General features: G+C 46.0%; 1 pseudogene; it reads left to right on the top strand.

Annotated features, from left to right (window-relative positions):
* The window catches only part of LOC122906938, a 127,749-nt pseudogene that overhangs the window by 9,543 nt on the left and 98,290 nt on the right, over positions 1-19,916 (top strand).

The following is a 19,916-nucleotide window of genomic DNA, read 5'->3' as shown; positions in this document are numbered from 1 at the left end:
TATGTTACTCAACTTTTTCATCAAGGATCTGGATGGCAACCAAATGCACAGATGTTGCAAAATTGGGAGAAGAGCGAGTTTATGTGTGAGGTCTATGGCATTTGATGCCTGAATTTTAAAAGATGTCAACAGGCCCAAATCAATAAAATTCAAGTTAGTGGTGCTCAAAACGGTCAACCCGAGATGAGTAGGAAGGGGGAAGGCTTTCCTTCAGATAGACTCACGTGAAAAAGATTGAAGGCGTTGGGTAATCACAAGCACCTAACCCAGAGCCTGTGCCACACAACGCATCCAAGAGAATGTCGATTTCCCGCTTGCTGTTGGTGCAGACAGATGAGGAGAGGAAATTCTAATTGTGAGAAATACTCAGAATTGCGCCAACCTCTTCCTCTGACTAGGTGAATAACTGAAGCTGGGTATATTTTCTTAGTCCTGTTCATGTGCCAAGATCAGTCACTATACTCCTTTCGGGGCCATAAGGTTTAGTAAATAAATGATCTGTGAGTACTGAGTTAAGCTTGTTGTATTAGGTAGATGTTACACTTGAGTGCTAAACAGAGTGAAACTGTAATTACCTGCTTTCCTGCTTTTCTTTAAAGTAAAAATGACTGATCTGAGATCAGGTTGTGTATCTGGAAAGTGTCCCTTTTCTTAGATTAAAACTCGGTGTATTTTTTCCAGTGTAAGTGTTTTTCATTTGGAAAAGCCACATCAATCCAGTAGAACTTCAGTTTCTGTTCCACAAGAACTAGTATTTTGTTGGCACTTGCCACATGCTGCTGCTGTCTCTGCATTCTCCTCCTGGTCCCGTGAAGCGGAGAGTAAACCCATCTCACCACTCAGGGGGACACACTCAGACATCCTGCTACCGGCAGGACCAGGGACTCTGATGCAGCACCCTCGCTGAAGCCCGAGATCCTAACTGCCATTCTCTACCTCGTGCTAGTCATTGTGAGTGCAGCTTAGGAACTGTGCATTTTAAAACATCTTCAGAGGGCTTTTCTTTGTAAATAATGACTGTATTTCATTTTCCAAAGTCAGTTTTTGGAAAATGAAATGTTTATACATGTTAAAATGTTTACCAGTTGAGAGGATAAAAGATTGTCCCACCTTGGTATAATTCTTTTCTTCCAGGTCAACAACTGTAACATCGGCAATGTGTCTCAGAACTCTGTCAGAGCCGCCCTTTGCCAGCCCTGAGTTAGGTACCACACTGCACCTGACCGTGCTGCGAGAGCGGCGCTTTGGGAACCAGACCTACAGCCACTTCGACTGTAGCTCTCCCCGGGAAGAGGTCTTCCACGTAGTCTTTCACAAATGGGACTCTGGTGAACAACTTGGCATTAAACTCGTTCGAAGGACTGATGAACCAGGTGTTTTTATCCTTGATCTGTTGGAAGAGGGCCTGGCTGCACAGGATGGAAGGCTGAGCAGCAATGACTGAGTGCTCGCCATCAATGGACATGACCTGAAGCACGGAACCCCTGAGCTTGCCGCCCAGATCATTCAGGTACACGCGGGTATTCATTCCACGTGCTCTGCCTTTATGTCGATGTTTTCGTAACATGAGAACCTGAGGGATATTTGCTATTTCATGGGGGAAATCAAACATGGCTCCCCAAATCCTTCAAAATGCACAATAGATTATTTTATCATTACAGATAACATCCTGTCTGGAAAACTGTATCCCTGTGAACATTTAGCCTTGCTCTTTATAGAGTGAAGGCTCTATATTTTCACATGGGTTTTTCATTTGCTCCATGGGCTCCACCTAAGCCCAGACATAAAAAACACATTTATGTCCACATTTAACAGGTGAGACAAGCAAAGCATGAAGGAGCTGTGGTTCCAAAGTTGTGACTTCCCTGCTCTTGTAACTTTCACTCTCCGCTTCAGCTGTATACAAGTGGGGAAAATCCGTTTTTATTGAGAATAACTCATTATCTCTGTAGTGCCTTTTTATAAAGCATTCAGAGCATTTCAAACACATCATAACGTGTGTTCTTACAGTATCCCTGTGAAGTAAAGATGGTTATTATTAGGGAAAAAAAATTTTCAGTAAGAGCATTAAAATAGGTAAAGTAGAGGGGCACCTGGGTGGCTCAGTCATTAAGCATCTGCCTTCGGCGCAGGCATGATCCCAGGGTCCTGGCATCCAGTCTCCCATCGGGGCTCTCTGCTCAGCCAGGAATCTGCTTCTCCCTCTCCCACTCCCTCTGCTTGTGTTCCTTCCCTTGCTCTCTGTCCAATAAATACATACATACATACATACATAATAAATAAAATCTTTATAAAAAGAAAACAGCTTTAAAATTTTTTTAATAAAATAAGATAGAAAAAGTAGAAAATCATCCAGAGCAGACCTTCCGGTTCTATAACCTACCAGAGCATTTAATGATATGGCTATCTCCTGCAGTGAAAGGGGTGAAACAAAGATCTGTATGGTGTTTTGTTTTGTTTTGTTTTAAGTAAGCACAAGAAAACACTCTGACATAAAGGAAACCAAGCAGTAACATAATCGAGCATCAGGAATTAAAGTAGGTGGATAATCCCTGAGAAAAGTGTATAGTAAACAGAATTAACAATGAAGATTTAAGCTACTGTGTAAGAAAACCCAAATTTAAATCCCATTTAAGTTACTCCTTTTCACAAATGTTTGGTTCATTATAACTATGGGAACACACACACCCGGTAGCCATCTTGCATTAGGAGGGAGATTCAGGCGTTGGTCTCTTGTCACAGACTTGAGGTTTAAAAAACTTGGATACGGATACTTATATATGATATCAAATATAATGTATTGCTCAAGTTGTTTCTTTGTGAAAAACATCTTAATGTTTTGGATTCTGAGAATAACATGTATTCCATGTCTGAAAAGGAGACTAAGGAAGACAAAATACAGAAAATGAAGAAGGAAGTCAAAAATCACAGTCAGTCTAAAGTCCATAAGATAGTGACATTAAAGTTTTGAAGAACATCGTTACAAACATTTTTCTGTATATGCCTACAATAACTAGGTACATATATACGTAGGTACTTACACATGCACTCAGCTTGCAAATTCTGAGTTTGCCACCCTTTCTTTACGTCAGCTGTATGTTGTGGGCTTCTTACCCTGAAAATAGATGCATCATGATATAGCTGTATAGTAGGCGTGTTGTGCTAAAACTTACGTAAATACTCCCCTGTCAACAGACTTTAATGTTTTGTTTTCAAGTTTAGGACATTTTGCTAAACTTCCCTCTAGAAAGATCATACCAGTATATACTCCCAGCAGTAGGGCATGCCACTTTTTTATGAAATACAGGTATTGTCGTTTAGGCATCCTGCATTTTTAAAAATCTTGACTTTAACAGAATTCTTTTGTTGTGCTTGAAACCCTGAAATGTTAGATAGGCAGTTAGCCTAAACCCAAACGTTGACCCGTTGTTGTTGTTTGTTTTTTTTTTCCGTTGACCCGTTGTTTAAAGCTTATATGTCCACTTCCATCACACACCCAGAATTCTGTCTTTTAAGAAATCAAAAAAGATCAGGGATTTGTTTGTTAATAGGTTTGCATGAGCAGGGGTCTTCCCATAAAGCTAAATTACTGGTTATAGAGTATTTGGTAGTGGTGAGGGTTAGGCAGTAAAGCAAACAATTCTTAATATTGAAATGAGATCACAGAGGGGCTTCTGACCCTTCACACCGTGTGATCTAATACTCGGAAGTGTCAGAATCTCAAATATCTGGATTGTAAGCGTTCTACTTTGGCATTTACCTGTTAGATCAAATCCCCAGATTCTGGCCACATGAGAAGTGTTATTCTTTCAGCTATTTTGAAGAATTGTCTGAAACTAGTTTAATGAAATACTTGAATAAGTAAATGACTTTAATAGGGCCTTAAAATTGGTTATCACTCAGGCACCTGGGTGGCTCCGTGGTTCAGCATCTGCCTTCGGCTCAGATCCTACATCGGGCTCCCTGCTCCGCGAGGAGTCTGCTTCTCCCTCTTCCTTTGCCCCTCCACCCTGCCCTCTCGCTTTCGCTCTCAAATAAATAAATAAAATCTTTTTTTTTAAATTATGGTTTCACTCCTTTTCCAACTTGAGAACTGAAACTGGAGTGATTTCTCAACATTACTGACTGCAGTCATGGGGGAGGGTTCTACTTTCCACCACAGCTTCTTGAAAGCAGGCTGTCAAATTTTCCCATAGAAATGATAGTAAACTTGGGAAGTTGTAGTCATGACCAAGAATCAACATCAAGTAGACCAGGCCTGTACGTTAAAAGCAAAGATAAAATAGCTCTTAAAAGTCTAATAGATGTGAATCTGTGTTTCAGATCTAGATCTATAAATACAGATAATGGACCTCTAAATTCAACGTGGTTGTCATCACCTCTAAAATTACATTTATGTGTGAGTGCACGTATGACATATATACACACACAATTTGTAATGTATATAAGTACTAATCCTGTTTTACAGGACCTTTGTTATCCTTCTTTTCAGGACTGTTTAAGCTGATCCCTATTTTCAATTCGAACCTGTAGTGTGTGGAAACAGAGCTACACATAGTTTCATTGATGATCACTCTCAAAGGAGCCATCTTGGAATTTATTTCAGGAATCACAAAGGATTGTAATCCAGTTTTGAATCTGTTCGTCCTTCTATCTTCTTTGCTCTCTTTCTCTCAGTGCCAAGGCCAATTTAGCAGGGGAGGGAAGTATAAAAAGACAGTTACCCTTCAAGACATCATGGGGAGATCAGAACCCAGGCTTTGCTTTGGTTATGTCCTTGGTATTTCCAGGGCTAGGGAAGGTTTACCCAAGAGGTCTGTGTGTGGCTCTTTTACCTGCAGAAGTTTTAAAGTATTGGCTCCTGAAATGAACTCCCTCGTCTGCCCCATCCCCAGCAGGGGCCTGCAGTCCCCACTCAGGTGAGGCTCTGATACAGCGATGATAAGTGCATTGAAAATGACCCTCCCTATCATTTTTTTAAGCGAGAAGCCTCATTAACGACTGGTGGTTATACATGTGTGTTTTCTCCAGGCTAGTGGCGAGAGGGTGGATTTAAGAATTGCTAGGCCGGGGAAATCCCAGCCTGGTAACCCTGTCCGAGACGCAGGAGCTCGGAGTACCAGCCAGCACCATGCACAGCCGCTGTACCACAACAGATCCAGCTCACACAAGGTGAGGCCTTGAGTTTGCATGTTTTCATTCATCTGCCCTCAGGGAATCCTTGTTACAAACGGGTAGGATTTAAATGAGGGCTGTTACTCTGTTGGAAAAGGTGAACACAGGTGTTTGGGGTGTGGAATGTGTGTTTGGCTACCTTGAGAGTCCCTGTACAGTCTGTTCTTCAGCCAGTAGGGGTGCTTTCTTAGTAAGAAGGTCCCTCTGCCAGATTGAGGAGAAGTGTTGGATCTTCTGGAAAGACTTCTTTGCTTGGTCCTGCTTGAAAGTGGGATTTATCTTGGTTTGCTCATTCAGTTGTAACAGGAGGTTATGGAACCGAAAAAAAGACAATGACCAACAAGTCCATACTTAGCGGTTGGGCAGGTTGCCTACAACAACAGAATTCTCTATATGAATATGAAGCATAAATCATACTTTCTGATAGGTCATGCAAAACACATAAAGCATTTCTTTTTATGTTACAGTTTATAGGAATACTACCCTAGGTCATTTTAAATTCCCGTATGTTGAGCTTTTTGCTGCATCTTTTATATTTCAGTGCTTTTATAATATATTCCTAGGTCATTTATCTGTGCCAAAAATTCTGATGCTGTCTCACTTTGGATGCAGAAATCAGTAGAAATCAAAAAACAGTGGCACTTTACTGTGTTCTCAGTATTATTTACTTCATTTGATCTTTTATTTGAACTCAACTTCTAGTAGGCCAGAATTTTTAAAACGATGCTATTTACCAACTGTGTGAAAATCACACAGAGGAAACTTCCTATAGTTTTTTTGTTTGTTTGTTTGTTTGTTTTTACTTCCTATAGTTTTTAAGTAGACCAGTAAATAAGTTTTTATTTAGCAAAGCAATTTAATTTTACTTAAGGAGAATGACTTGAGAAACGCATGTTTAGCTTAAAGTGGCTTCTTAATGTAAATACAATTTGAGAGAAGAACTCTGTAATGTCACAGGAGCCCAAGAAAGCATCATTTAAAGGCACAAGTATTTTTCGCCCATCAGGTTTATCTGGTTTTCTGAGCTGAAGTATAGACTTGTCACTGGTCTTCGGTCAGTGAAAACTTTGAAGAAATTATAAGCACAAACTTATTCTTATTTTTGAACAGAAAACAAAATTTGTGAAGGGAACCTATAATTTTGCTTTCACAATGATGACTACAAAAAGCAGTTATTGTTTCGAAAAGGAATTTGAATAGGAGCTGTTCATATCGCTGGTCCTTGCTTTACAAGTTACATATATATACATATTCCTAAAGAATCATAATTAAGGTAAACGTTGGTCACTGAATCCATGAATTCTACAGAAAGTTGAAATACGGGTGCTCAAAGACAACACTACAATTTTAAGACTGTTTTAAGAACTACTTAACCATTTCGGCGTTCATATAGAGGACTATTTATGTCCTTCTGTTTGTTTTGGGCACATACACTTTTCTTTTTACTCGTTCCTATTCCTTAATTTTAAATGGTGGTGTTTTATTTTATTTTATTTATTTTTTTTTTTTTAAGATTTTATTTATTTGCCAGAGAGAGAGACAGAGAGCACACACAAGCAGGCAGAGAGGCAGGCAGAGGGAGCGAGAGAAGCAGGCTCCCTGCCGAGCAAGGAGTCCGATGCGGGACTTGATCCCAGGACCCTGGGATCATGACCTGAGCTGAAGGCAGCGGCTTAACCAACTGAGCCACCCAGGCACCCCTAAATGGTGGTGTTTTAAATAGCAATGCTGAATTCTTACTCTAGGTGCTCTGTAAACCTGATTGTTAGAACAGCCACATGAAATGTAATCTTAAGCATTAATTTAGCAATTTACCATTAATATATAGCATTTGTGATGTCAAATCCTAATTAAAAAAAAAATAAAGGTCTCCTAGGGAAAACAAATACAAATTCATCAAAACAACCTGTTCAGAGGATAATCATTGTTAAAACTTAAAGCACACATTATTCTATTACTAAGCCCCTGCGTAGCTGCTTGGAAACATTCATACAGTGTTGAGCCCTTGGAAGTTTCCATGAAGTATACCAAGAGTAATCTGGGAAGTCTGGCTAAAATGCATACATCTCAGCCATGTAGAGGAATAAAACAACCACCTCTAATTGACTCGATACCTGACAGACACAAGCGTTGAAGTCAATGTGCTCCCAGCTGAGTTTACCTGGATTGTCTTCATAATAACGTGGGTCTTGCCCAGTTTTGAAGGATGCGAACATAGATGCCATATGCTACGATACCACCTGTAGACGTTTACAGGTTTTCTGTGAGGTCAAAATTCTCGGAACTCTAGGCTATTTAAGTAGTGCCCTCAAGAAAATTTCAAAGAGTGTGGGTTTCAGGAGCAGAGAAGAGCAGACACCCCTGCATGTCCAGGGCTTGACTGACATGTCGTGCCTGTCTGCTCTGAAGCAGTGTCACTAAAGGAAATGTTACAGTTCTAGCAAAAGAATTCATCTAGTTCTACTGTTGATATTGTTCGTCGTGGTAATAGTTATCTTGTTATCTACAGTATGCTCTTATAGGATATGCGTTAAGGAACATTTTGAGATATTAGCTTCCATTATTACACTTAATGGGATGGCACCCTTGTAGTGTGGATGCATATAGCATCATGCTGTATGAACATACACAACTACATATGAATACATGTTTATGTATATACACTATGTGTGTATATGTGTATTTTTTTTAAACTTGCATCACTTCAAATCCCAGTGTGATCATGCATAGCTATATAATTTGGAGTAAATTACATGACGTTTCTAATAAGGCTATTCCCTTGTTTATAAAATGGGGCCAACCATAGGATTTACACTCAGGACCATTGTAATGAAATGTAATGAAACCATTCAAATGAAATAATACATGTGAAGCCATTTGCTTTACACATAGTAAATCTTCAGTAAATGTTAGTTACTATTGCTATTTTAATATTAATATGGCATAGGTACACCTTGTTTTTTATAGCATTCTAATTTAAAAAAAGGTGATGTTTTAAATTTTCCTTTTCTTCTAGGAGTGTCCCCATAAATAGAAACAATCAATATCGGTAAAAATTGCTTTTTCCTGAGAACACAGTTTGTTGGAAATTTTTTCTCTTCCTTCACTTTTTCAGAAACTCAGTTATTTCATATCCTTACAGCTTTCCGTGTAGGTTGTGAAGATCAGTTTGCACCCGTTTCATGACCGAGCATTCTCATGAGTACGAAACAGAAGATAGATCTATAGCTTTTTTCTGGCAGTTAACAAAATCCGCACTTTACTTTTGTACTATTCTGTCACATTTCTTTCAAAGAACAGAGGAGAGAGAGAGAAATAAAATTAATTAGCTTGTCTTCAGAATCTTAAAACTCAAATGCATTATTTACTTTTGTAGAATTGGCCCTATTTTGACTTCCATATGTCAACAGTCCTGAGTTTTTTCTGTTCCATACATAGTCATATGAAAATACAGCCGTCCAAAGTCTGACATTGTGATCCCCAGTGTTCGGTGTCATGTTTGTATCATGAAGAACTGTGTATTATTTCTACAGTAACTGATTTTAACAGTGACTTTATCATTGCTATGGTATTTTTTCCTTCAGTTTCCTTACTTTACTTCAGCTATGTATAATTTTTATCCAATAAATTTTCTTCTCATGTGTTAGGATCTTACCAGTGTGTTACATGCCAAGAAAAACACATTACTGTAAAGAAGGAACCACATGAGTCCCTGGGAATGACAGTGGCAGGGGGCAGAGGAAGCAAGAGTGGTGAACTGCCCATCTTTGTAACCAGTGTGCCACCTCATGGCTGTCTGGCACGTGATGGCCGCATCAAGAGAGGTAAGATAGGGAGGGCTGGGAACAGTGAAACTGTTCCCATCTTCTCCCTGTGTGCAAGTCATGTTTGAAAAAAATAACAAATATTCCCCAAATTTTCCATTAAATATGATTTTTTAAAAATCTTGTAAAGTGTCCCTTCCATATATAAGTGTAAATCCTCTCTCTAAGGTTAGAAAAATGCCTAATGGGAAGGAAAATTGCTGCAGTTTGATGATGTTTCCATTATTTTCTTTTTTAAAGATTTTATTTATTTATTTGACAGACAGAGATTACAAGTAGGCAGAGAGGCAGGCGGGGGGTGGGGGTGCAGCAGGCTTCCGGCTGAGCAGAGCCCTATGCGGGCTCGATCCTAGGACCCTGGGATCATGACCTGAGCTGCAGGCAGAGGCTTTAACCCACTGAGCCAACCAGGCACCCTTTCCGTCATTTCTAATGTTTATTTAGATCATTGGATTATTTTATGTTGGAAAAAACCCTCTAAAAAATAGAACACTCATCTTTTCCTTCCTAACCTTTTATATAATCCTCATTGCCCTTTTTTTTTATTATATTACTTGGCAGGGCAACGAGCACTTTTTTTTCTTCCTTAAGCAAAAGATGCTCTAATCACAAGTTTCATTTCTTTGTGTAGACCCAAGGATCTCTTCTCTTTAAGTATTCTGATACATTCACGCTGAGCAAACTCTGTAGGACTATCTTTATCTATAAAACTGTGTAACTCCAAAACAGGATATTTTAAAAATACATTTCTAAGAGCAAAAGATCAAATAATTTTTGAGCAGGAAAGAACTATAGAAATCACTGAAGCCCAGAGAAGAGAAATGAACATGCCCAGGTCCTGCACATTAGCAAAACGAGGTCTAATGACTTGGACTTCCAGTCGAATCACAGTGCCTCAAGCCTCATTTTTTCCTATATATGATGAAATTATCTTAAAGTTTGGAGTTGTTTTGGAATGTTTTCCATGAATTGGATTTTTCCCTCGATATCGTAAGAATGACAGAGATGTGACAAAATTACAAACAACAGAATGTATAGGGAAGATAATGACTTGGTAGCTCATCTCATTTTTCTTGTTTATTCCTTTGGACAGGTGATAATATTGCTGAATATCAGTGGCATTGATTGGACCAATTGAAGTCACAGTGAGGCCGTGGCTATGCTAAAAGCCAGAACCACGACCCTGCTGTTGTCCTGAAAGCACTTGAGGTCCAGATTGTGGAGGAGGCAGCCCAGGCTACCCAAGAGCAGCCAGGCACCTTCATTGAGAATGAGTATGACTCCAGCTGGTCCCCGTCGTGGGTCATGTGGCTTGAACTTCCAAGGTACTGACAGCGTTTCATGGAATAATCGTAGTGACAACATTTCTCAATATGGAACACAGTAAATTCACTCGTCCACGGTGTGAGGGGGAAGGTCCTGGTCAGAGATGAAAGTGGCAATGGCATATCAAGTTATTGAAGAAAAGGGTATTTTTTTCCTTAGGTTATTATATTTTAAAAGATAAATTTAAGGGGCATCTAGGTGGCTCAGTCGGTTAAGCATCCAACTCTGGATCTCAGCTCAGGTCTTGATCTCCGGGCCATGAGTTTGTAAAAAAGATTTTTTTTTTAATTTTTAAAAAATTAAAACATTCTTAAAAAATAAACCATTTACCTTAGCAAAGGTAAATTTAATCGTAAGAACTAAGCTAAAAAGACTTGGTGTATCTGTTTATAAAAACGAATAAAGCCATTCTGTCCATTACTATTAACAAGGTTCTCAAGTGGACCAGCCATGAGATTTGGAGGTTCATGCTCTTGCTTTAGAAAAGCTGTCATTTACCACCACGTGTACATGCTTAGACTTCATGTGCATTTTTCACCAGAAAAAAACAGGTCAGAGTGTGGGGCCTTTTGAGAAGCTTTTCTAAAACCCCTTTCTTGATCTCGTAAGTCTCTCTAAAAAGGCGGGATGTCAAAACTCAGTTTTATTGGACATGAGAGACTCTTTCAGCCAAACCACTGGTGTCCGAGAGTAGGTCTTCTCGCCACCTTCGGGACTGTCACCCACCGGGACATTCTGTCGTTGGTCATTGTCTGGTCATGAAAGTGTTTCAGCCTCCTGATGAGTGTTGTATATACTTTGGTATTGAAGTTGGAAGAATGTGTATTACTGTCTTGGTTTCTAGATCACTTTAGAGGAATCCTAAAACTGAACTATGATGGAACATTCTGATTCTGAGCCAAGTAGGAAAATGACTGATTTTTTTAAAATGAAAATAAACAATAAGAATGCCAGTTTCTGAGACATCTAGCTTCATTTGGATGTAATTTGTAATAACTAGCATTTGTATGGTGCTATGTGATATATAGATCTATATCTATATACATATAGATATAGATATAGATACATTTTAAAAGTACTTTCACATAAAGAATAGCAGAAAAAGCCAGGATGAATGGAATTCATTTGTCTATCATCTTAACTTACTGACTTGTCCTTGTGGTAGTTGAAAAGACCAAAAAGGCCTGAAACAGTAACAGAATTCGTACCTCAGGGCCCTGGAGGCATAGATTGGAATGGTTGCTATGAAACCATGGCCGTGCTACCTAATGGTGAGGGGTCAGCCAGCAGAGGAAACTCATTGATCCTCTGGATTACTCAGCCTGATACACTGACCTGTCACTTGAAACCCAGCATGTCAGAAAGGCCCCATCCCACACCAGTGGGGGAGCAGTGGTCTCCTCGGCGGCACAGGAGCAGAGCGTGCGCACCCCACTGCTGGTGGCCAGGCCGTGCTGGCGCTCCTTTAGTTCTCGTTACCTGGTGTTCCGGGCCAGCTCTGCAGTCAGCTCTTTACCGCTTGTGTTCGGAGCATTTTCAGGTGAATCACGAGGAACAATGATATTTCAGATGAACCGTACATGGGATCATGAAATCTATTTGGGGGGTCTGCCTGTATCGAAAGAGTGTCTATCAGTGCAAGGTCACTATTCTGTGGACGCCTGGGGGTCGTGTGTTGTGTGCAGACCGGTATACACCACCAGGTATTGGGAGGGCCACTGCTCTGTGGGTACCGGCAGCTCTTTCCAGCACGTGGCACCACACACAGGGTAGCAGCTCTGCTCGTTCTCAAAGGGAGGGTCTTTCTCTGCAGTTGGCTGGCGGTGGACCAGACAAAAGAGTGATTTGTTTTGTGTTGTGCTGTTTCGTTGTTTGTTTTGGCAGAAGATTCAGAATAACGAAAAGAACGTGTATCGTCTCTAAAAAAGTTTGAAAAGAGGGGAATCACTCTTCCGTTCTGCAGACACACACAGAAGGCCATATTGTAGGATTCCAGGCAGAGAAAAATCCAAGTCGAGGTGAAGTGGCCTAGACAGAGAAGAGCAGTGGTTGCAGGGACTGGGGGAGGGACTGAGCAGTGAGCGATGAGGAGCGCGGGGGTCTCTGTGACGGAAACGTTGTAGAACGACCTGGTTGTGCAACACTCTGAATGGACCGAATGAGACCTTCATATCCCACTGCAAAGGATGCGAATCAAATTTTATGTAAACTCAAATTCTACTTTATTTAATAAATAAGATCTAGGAAGTAATTATAGAGGTGAACACAGAACACAAATAGGATAAAGAAGGAAATGACAGGGGAGGGGGAGCCATGCTCTGGAGCTGCAGCCAGCACAAGCTGCTGCTTGGGGGCCGAGCCTGCTTGCTCCACGGAGGCAGGTGGCGGCAGCTCGGGGACCGAGCCTGCTTGCTCCACGGAGGCAGGGGGCGGCAGCTCAGGGGCCGAGCCTGCTTGCTCCACGGAGGCAGGTGGCGGCAGCTCGGGGATCGAGCCTGCTTGCTCCACAGAGGCAGGGGATGACAGCTCTGGGACCGAGCCTGCTTGCTCCACAGAGGCAGGGGGCGACAGCTCGGGGACCGAGCCTGCTTGCTCCACGGAGGCAGTGGGCAGCAGCTCCGGGACGGAGCCTGCTTGCTCCACGGAGGCAGGTGAAGGCAGCTCAGGGATGGAGCCTGCTTGCTCCACAGAGGCAGGGGGTGACAGCTCGGGGACCGAGCCTGCTTGCTCCATGGAGGCAGGTGGCGGCAGCTCGGGGGACGAGCCTGCTTGCTCCACGGAGGCAGGTGGCAGCAGCTCGGGGACCGAGCCTGCTTGCTCCACGGAGGCAGGGGGCGGCAGCTCGGGGGCAGGACCCTGCTGGTCATCCAGAAACGGCAAAAGGCCAGGTGGCTCTTCTGTCGCAGAGAAGTGAACGAGGGCCCTGATGACTAACTGCCCTGGCCCCAATGGGTCAGGGGGGGTCACTGGTCTTCCTGACCCAATATGAGTCGCCGCAGCAGGGTTGGTGGGGACCAGCTCAGGCCCCAGAGGTGCAGCGGGTGCCAGAATGGCTACTGGAACGACTTCCTGAGGCATGTCCTGATCTTGCTCTGGGGCCGGTGCTGTAGCTCCAAGAAGAGAAAGCATCATTAGCTTGATTGACTTCCCTTTTGCCTTTCCCTTTCCCTACCACTCAGCGTGGCCTGCGTCCAAGACCCAGCCCCTGGAAGGTGTCCCCAACGGAAGCCCATGGGGACAGAGATCTGAGACGACTCACTCTCCTCGGCCCAACTACAATGTATGGAGGCTTCCTCAGGGTGGCCCACCCTGCCTCCTCCTCAGGCCCACATCAGTCACCCCCAGTCCTCCTCACCCCCAGCCTCTGGCTCCGTGGCCTTTCTGGGAGCGCGTTGCCTTTCTGGAAGAAGAAGCTGGGCTCGGCGCTGCAGGTCCGAGCCTGGCACATTGACCTGCAGGTAGGCCAGCAGTGTGTGCAAGCTGGAAAACTCTGGAGGCTGCACAAAATCCCCTGGATACTTTTCCACCCAGGTGTTAAGGATGGCATAGACGGCCCTGGGGACAGACATGGAGGCAGAGAAGTCAGAGGACAGGGTACGCATCCAAACCCAAATCCCAGGGAACACATTGGGAACCTGGGCCCTTGGGCTTCCAGCTCCTGTGTGAGACCAGTCGGGCTCCTTGTCCACCTGCGACCTGGCAGTCCTGCCCGAGACAGGCCTGCTCCCACACGGCAGGCTGGCCAAAAGCCGCTAGGAGTGGGAGTCCTTGATCAATGGGGTGAGCATTTCTGGACTTCTTAGGGGAGCTGGACACACTCCTCAGTCTGTCTCCTTGCCCACGAGCCTCTTGATTTCAACTGCATGTGCCCAGGGAGGGGTGGTGTCTGGCCTATTAATTATCCTCACTGCACTCGCATCTGCTCCATGAAGATCCAACCCAGGAGGGAACAAAGGGACTCTGTCTCTAGCCAGGCCTTCCCAGGACCCTCCCCATACCTCCACCGTTACCTCCTCCACCCATTCGCTAGGTGCCATGAGAGTGGGTCTGTTTCCACTGACACTCACCTCCCACAGGGTGTGGGATGTCTGCTGCTCCCTGGGCTCTACTGGGTCACCACTCTCCCTGAGCCCCCTCTGAGCACCCAGCGTGCAGGTGCCAACAGAATGCTGTGTGATGGTTCCTAAATCCTGCATTCTGGGTCCCAGAATTGTGGCAGAGAGAGGGCTGGGAGGGGGCAGGGATGGAGCATGACCCTGTCAGGGGTTGAAGCTGTCCTCCATCCCCCTCTGCCCCAGGGCACCTTCCCAGTTTCCAGTAGAAGCTCTCAGACATTTACCATAAAGCAAGAATAACGAGGTGAGTGTGAAGGTCCAGCAGCCCCTCGAACTCACAGGACCCTCTCTACCCTGGTGGAGAGTGAAGGCCCTCCTAAAGCAGCCAAAGCTTACTCACATGTTGCGCTGCTGCTGGGGTCCGCCGACCTCGTCGTAGCTGGAATAAACACATCCGAATCTAGAGAAGGCCAGGGGGCATCGCATGAGCTATCTGTGGATGTTGGCTCTCCCCGCCTGACCCTCGACTAGCCTGCAGCCCTGGGGTGCTCTCTGTTCTGTGCAGGGATCCCATTCAGTCCTAGATAATCGCCTCTACCTTCCGGGGCTTCCTGAATGCTTGCTGAATAAAAGGGCCCCAACCAGCCCATCACCGACATCTGAGTGGGCCTGGCCCCTGCTCACCCCCAGGGATGCTTGCTCTGGATTCACCCAGACACAGACCCCAGAAGGAGTCTCAGATCTCCCTTTCAGTGGCAAAGGAGCCCAGCTCTAGATCATAGTGAGAGTCAGGGATGAGGCAGAGGCTTCCTCACGAGGGGCACAGGAATGAGCAAAGAGCAAGCCCACAGGCCCTGCAGCAGAATTTTCCACTGGCTCAGGCTCCCAGGTGTCCTTTCCCTACAAGACCCCACTGAGTCCCTATAATACCTCTGCCCCAGATAGGAGCAAGGGAAGCTTGGGGAAGCTTGGGGACCTGCCAAAGTCTCAAAACCAGGAATTGGCCAAAACCCAGAGAGCAGTTAGGGGCAGGGGAGGGTGCTCCCCTTGCAAAGAGGAGGTCCAGCACCTCCTGGGTGGTGGCAACGTGACGGTATGTGTCCAGAAAGATGTGGACACAGTGTAGATCTTGTCTGATGACGGCAGGCACCAGGTGATCTACTGCGGCCTGCAGCTTGTCAGCCCGCTTGGCCATCAGCACCGAGGTCTTCCTCCTCTTCCTGGTTGAACCATTTTTCCCCTGAGGTGAATCAGAGGAGACATGGGTCAGTGCTGTGGCCACCAGGAGGGTTGGGGCTTGGAGGGCAGAATGAGCCCCCAGATCTCAGGGACTTCTGCAAGAGGTGGGACAAGAGAGCCCAGAGTCCGAAAAAGAATCAGGTGACTCAGTGTCTCATTGGGTTCAGCCTAAGGCTCTTGGTTTTGCTTCAGGTCATGGTCTCCGTTTCCTGAGGCTGCGCTCCTCATAGGGCTGTGTCTATAGGGCAGTGTCTGCTTGAGGATTCTGTCTCTCCCTCTGCTTCTCCCCACTCTCCCCCTGTCTCTCTCTCAAATCCATCAATCAGCCAATCAGTTAAGAAGCCTTTAAGGCAAAAAGAAAATGGTCTTGGTATCCATACAAAGAATTGAAAGAAATGATGTCTGAACTTGCTAGTATCTCAGGTCCCTTTGTGAGCGGAGTATGGATAGCACACCCCTGCATGAGAGGCATGGATCCTGTGATTTCTGATAACATAGCCCATTCTTTTTATTTTTTTGAAAGACTTATTTATTTATTTGACAGAGAGAGGTGTCACAAGAAGGCAGAGAGGCAGCCAGACATAAAGGGGGAAGCAGGCTCCCTGCTGAGCAGAGCCCCCCCCCTCCACTGACGTGGGCCTCGATCCCAGGACTGTGAGACCCAGGACCAATGACCTGAGCTGCAGGGAGAGGCTGAAACCCCTCAGCCACTCCTGCACCCAGCATATCCCATTCTTGAGACGAGAACACAGAGATGTTTAAGGTGAGAGGGCTTGGGATAAGAAGGCACGAAGGCTGTAGGATGCAGCACTGTGCCTTGGCCAAAGAAGGGGATTACATCCAGTACTGCCCCAGTAAAGGGGTCCATGGCTGTGATCAATGACTGGTCTTCCGGACTGCCGTGCAGTGCAGCGCAGTGAGGCGCCTGTTCCTTTCCCTTGGGGGGGTCCCCAAAATGTGTTCCATCAATACCAAAGCGCAGAGCAAGAGACAGAGTACCATGGGCCCCATGTCCCTTTGGATCAAAGACTCCCAACTCAATCTTGCAAATGGTCATTTGCAAGACTTGCAGAAGCTGAGGAAGGACTGTTGGGCCAGTGGGGACACCTGGGAGCACGAGTTAGGAAAATGCCTAGGCCAGGGCAAAAGGAGTCTAGATCAACGGGATGAGACCTGGTCTAAAGTCTCTTTAATGATACTCCTAGAAGTATGTGGACAATGGCTCTGCTTCTGTCCAAGGCGTGGGCAGGACCATGAGGGCCAGCTGGGGAAGAGATGGGATACAGATTCATGGAAGTACAGGACTCTAGGAGGCCAAGTTGGCTTCTAGGAAGTGGGGCCCTTGGTGCTGCATCGGCGCCCCAGGGGTCGCATCTCCCCAGCACCTGCACTCACCCTCAGCCAGCGCCAGGCTCTGTTGGCCGTGTGCGGCTTCTTGTCCTTCGAGGAAGGAGAGCAGGATATCTCCTTGTTCACCTCCTGCACCATGTCCTCTGGAGCGTTCTGTAAAGACAGTGCCCGGCAGCCAGGCAGGAGGCCTTAGTGCGCTGTCTGGAGGCCTTTGCTGGTCTTCAGACCCAGGGCGCTCCATTCCAGACACACCACAGCCCAGGCTGCAGAACCCTCCCCCAAGGAGAGAAACGTGACCCAGCTTCAGGGCCTTGGATGTGCTCTGGCACAGCTAAGAGACACCTCAGGAATCCCCTGTGCACCCTGCCCACCCTGACATTGGTGTGAACAAGAAGGGATCACCAGGGTATCCACTGTGCTCACCCTCCTCCAGCACATCGGCGGGAACCCCCACATATCCCTCCTCCCCTCAAACTCCAGAGGAAGGGATGGGGCTTCCCTAGGACGGTTCAGAGGGGTGGGCATCCCCTAGTCTCCTCAGTATAAGTACCTTATGGCGTCTCCCTCGAAATGTCCTGAGGCATTGTGGGGGTGGTTTCAGCCAATGTCTACAACATGGTAAGAAGCCATTTTCCTGGGGTTTCTGATACCCAGAGCCCCGTAAACTAGGTACGCAACAAGAAAACATCTTTCTGTGTCCAATGTCCTGAGTCCAGTAACCCTGCTACCGGACTAGAATGTGGGTGCCTGGTTGCAGGGGTTCCAAGTTCTGCAGGCCTTTGTGATCAAGGCAGTGACATCACTTCCTGAGATCCCCTATCGGGGCCCACTCCTGTTTGGACCCCTACACGAGCAGTGCTCCCGTCTGCATCTCCTCATCCCCCTTCTGCATGCAAGGACACATTTTATCTGTACACAGTGACCCCAACACACCCCTCTCCACAGGCCCCCAGGGAAGGTCTGGGAGCAGCCAGGGCCTCAGCTTGCAAACACACCTGGTTTCAGACACAAGTCTCTATTCTTCCGTGGTTCAGACCCTAGATAAGCCATTGTGGCAGACAGGAATGGTCTTCTTGCAAAAGATGGATGATTCCAGCATGTCTTTCTATCAGATGTCCACAGGCATAGGTTGGATAATAGCTATGATGTTAGAGGAGTGCTGTCACATGTAGGAAATACCTCCCACCCAATTTCCTCCCTCCTATCAACTTCTTGGAATCTGCTACTAATCAGATCCCACTGCACAGTCCCTCCTGGGGTGTGTGTGTTTGTGTGCACCAGCACACTCGCTCCTGTGTGCACACATGTGTTCCTCGGTACTCACATTCTGGAGTCCCAGAAGAGGACAGCCCCACTTACAGAGGTCTGGGTAATAGCTTCCCAAGGTCTTAGGCTTTGCATTTTCAATGCAAACCCTAAAGAAGGGACTGGAGTCTTGGCCCTTGATGGTCAGAATGCACCCTTATCCCTAGAGACCACCTGTCCCGGGATGCAGGCCATTCCGTCCTTTCCAAAGGGTGTGATGTAGATAGGGGTTCATCCAGTGTGTCGTGATGACCCGGGATCCTCCTCAGACAAGAACCTGGGGACATGTCTCCTATCTAGGAGATCAATGATCACCCTCAGCCCTATAACATTTCCAGGCCGACAGCCACTTCCTTCCAGAAAAACTTTTCCAGAGCCCCCAGTGAATGGCTAGGTTGCATCCAGGACCCCAACTTTGAGGACACTCAAAGAGCTGGGTTCAAGCCTGTTTAGCCTCCCTACCAGTCTGATTCTGGGCAAGGCCCAGACCCTGCAGGGATCTTCACTGTCTCCCTTCGGGGGCTCCATTGTTTCCCCAACTCCTCTGTAGACATGTTTGTGTGACCCCCTCCCCAGAGTGTGGTCCGGACTTGTTGATTCACTTCCATGTCAGAACGAGGCAACGTGACCCAAAGGCCCTTCTGAGATTTCGTTCTAAAACTCACTGCCCAGCCCCATGTTCTCTCCCCAATCTTCACACTGGAGCACAAGTCCCTAGGTTGGACCATGACACAGACATACGCACGTGGCTCAGCCCCGTGGGCCCACAGCAGACAGAAGTCAGGTCTTTGAGATGGGCTGTATCTGGCCCATGCCCCTGAGTGTGCTCAGGTTCTCGGTGAAGCCGGTCCTCCCTTGGTGTTGTCAGCAGCCCAGCGGAGCACTGCTGGATTCCTGATCCCCTGAGACCACGAGGCAGCGTTTGTGGGTTCAGCCACTGAGTGTGGGGAAGTGTGGTCACACAGCCCTGGGAGAAGGGCACTGATACTGACCAACTTCCCGGGCCCTGGCCCTCCTCCCCTCCCACTCTACTCCTCCTCAGCTTCCTCTGGCCACCTTGGCCCCCTTTCTAACCTCCAGTCCTCTGCTCCATGGTGCCCTCTGCCAGTTGGAATGCATTTGCATTTGTGCAGGGCTGTCTCCTTCTTTTCCTCCCGCAGGAATTCTCCATGTCATCTCAGCACAGCCTTGTCATACCCCTCACCTGGTGGAATTCGGGCCTTAGTTGTTTCCCTTGCTCTTTTGCTGTGGAGCAATTGCTTTTTCCGTTCACATTTTGGTTTCTCGTTTGTCCATCTTCTCCTCTAGCTCTCACGAGGAGAACCCGCTGGGCTGATAAGCCCTGGCACCATCTGAGTGCGCAGTGCCCGGTGGCTGAATGAACGGGAGACAGGATCTGTCCCAGCACAGAGCAGCTCCGTTGTTTGAGCCTCACTGATTTTAGTCCTATGTAAGCCTTTGTTTTGTTTTTTTAAGTTAACTGTGCCTGATGTGGGCCTCGAACTCATAACCCTGAGATCAAGGATCCTAGTGCCTGAGGAAGCCAGGTGCCTCTTTGGTCCTCTTGAAAGCTTTTAGGCTGATCACTATTCAAGTGAACTTGGTCATTTCAACATGCTGTACGGAGGTATATTACATTATG

Source organism: Neovison vison, chromosome 5 (genome assembly GCF_020171115.1).
Source record: "Neovison vison isolate M4711 chromosome 5, ASM_NN_V1, whole genome shotgun sequence".
Lineage (NCBI taxonomy): Eukaryota > Metazoa > Chordata > Mammalia > Carnivora > Mustelidae > Neogale > Neogale vison.
The sequence above is the reverse complement of the archived record's forward strand: the minus strand, read 5'-3'. Positions and strand labels throughout refer to the sequence as shown.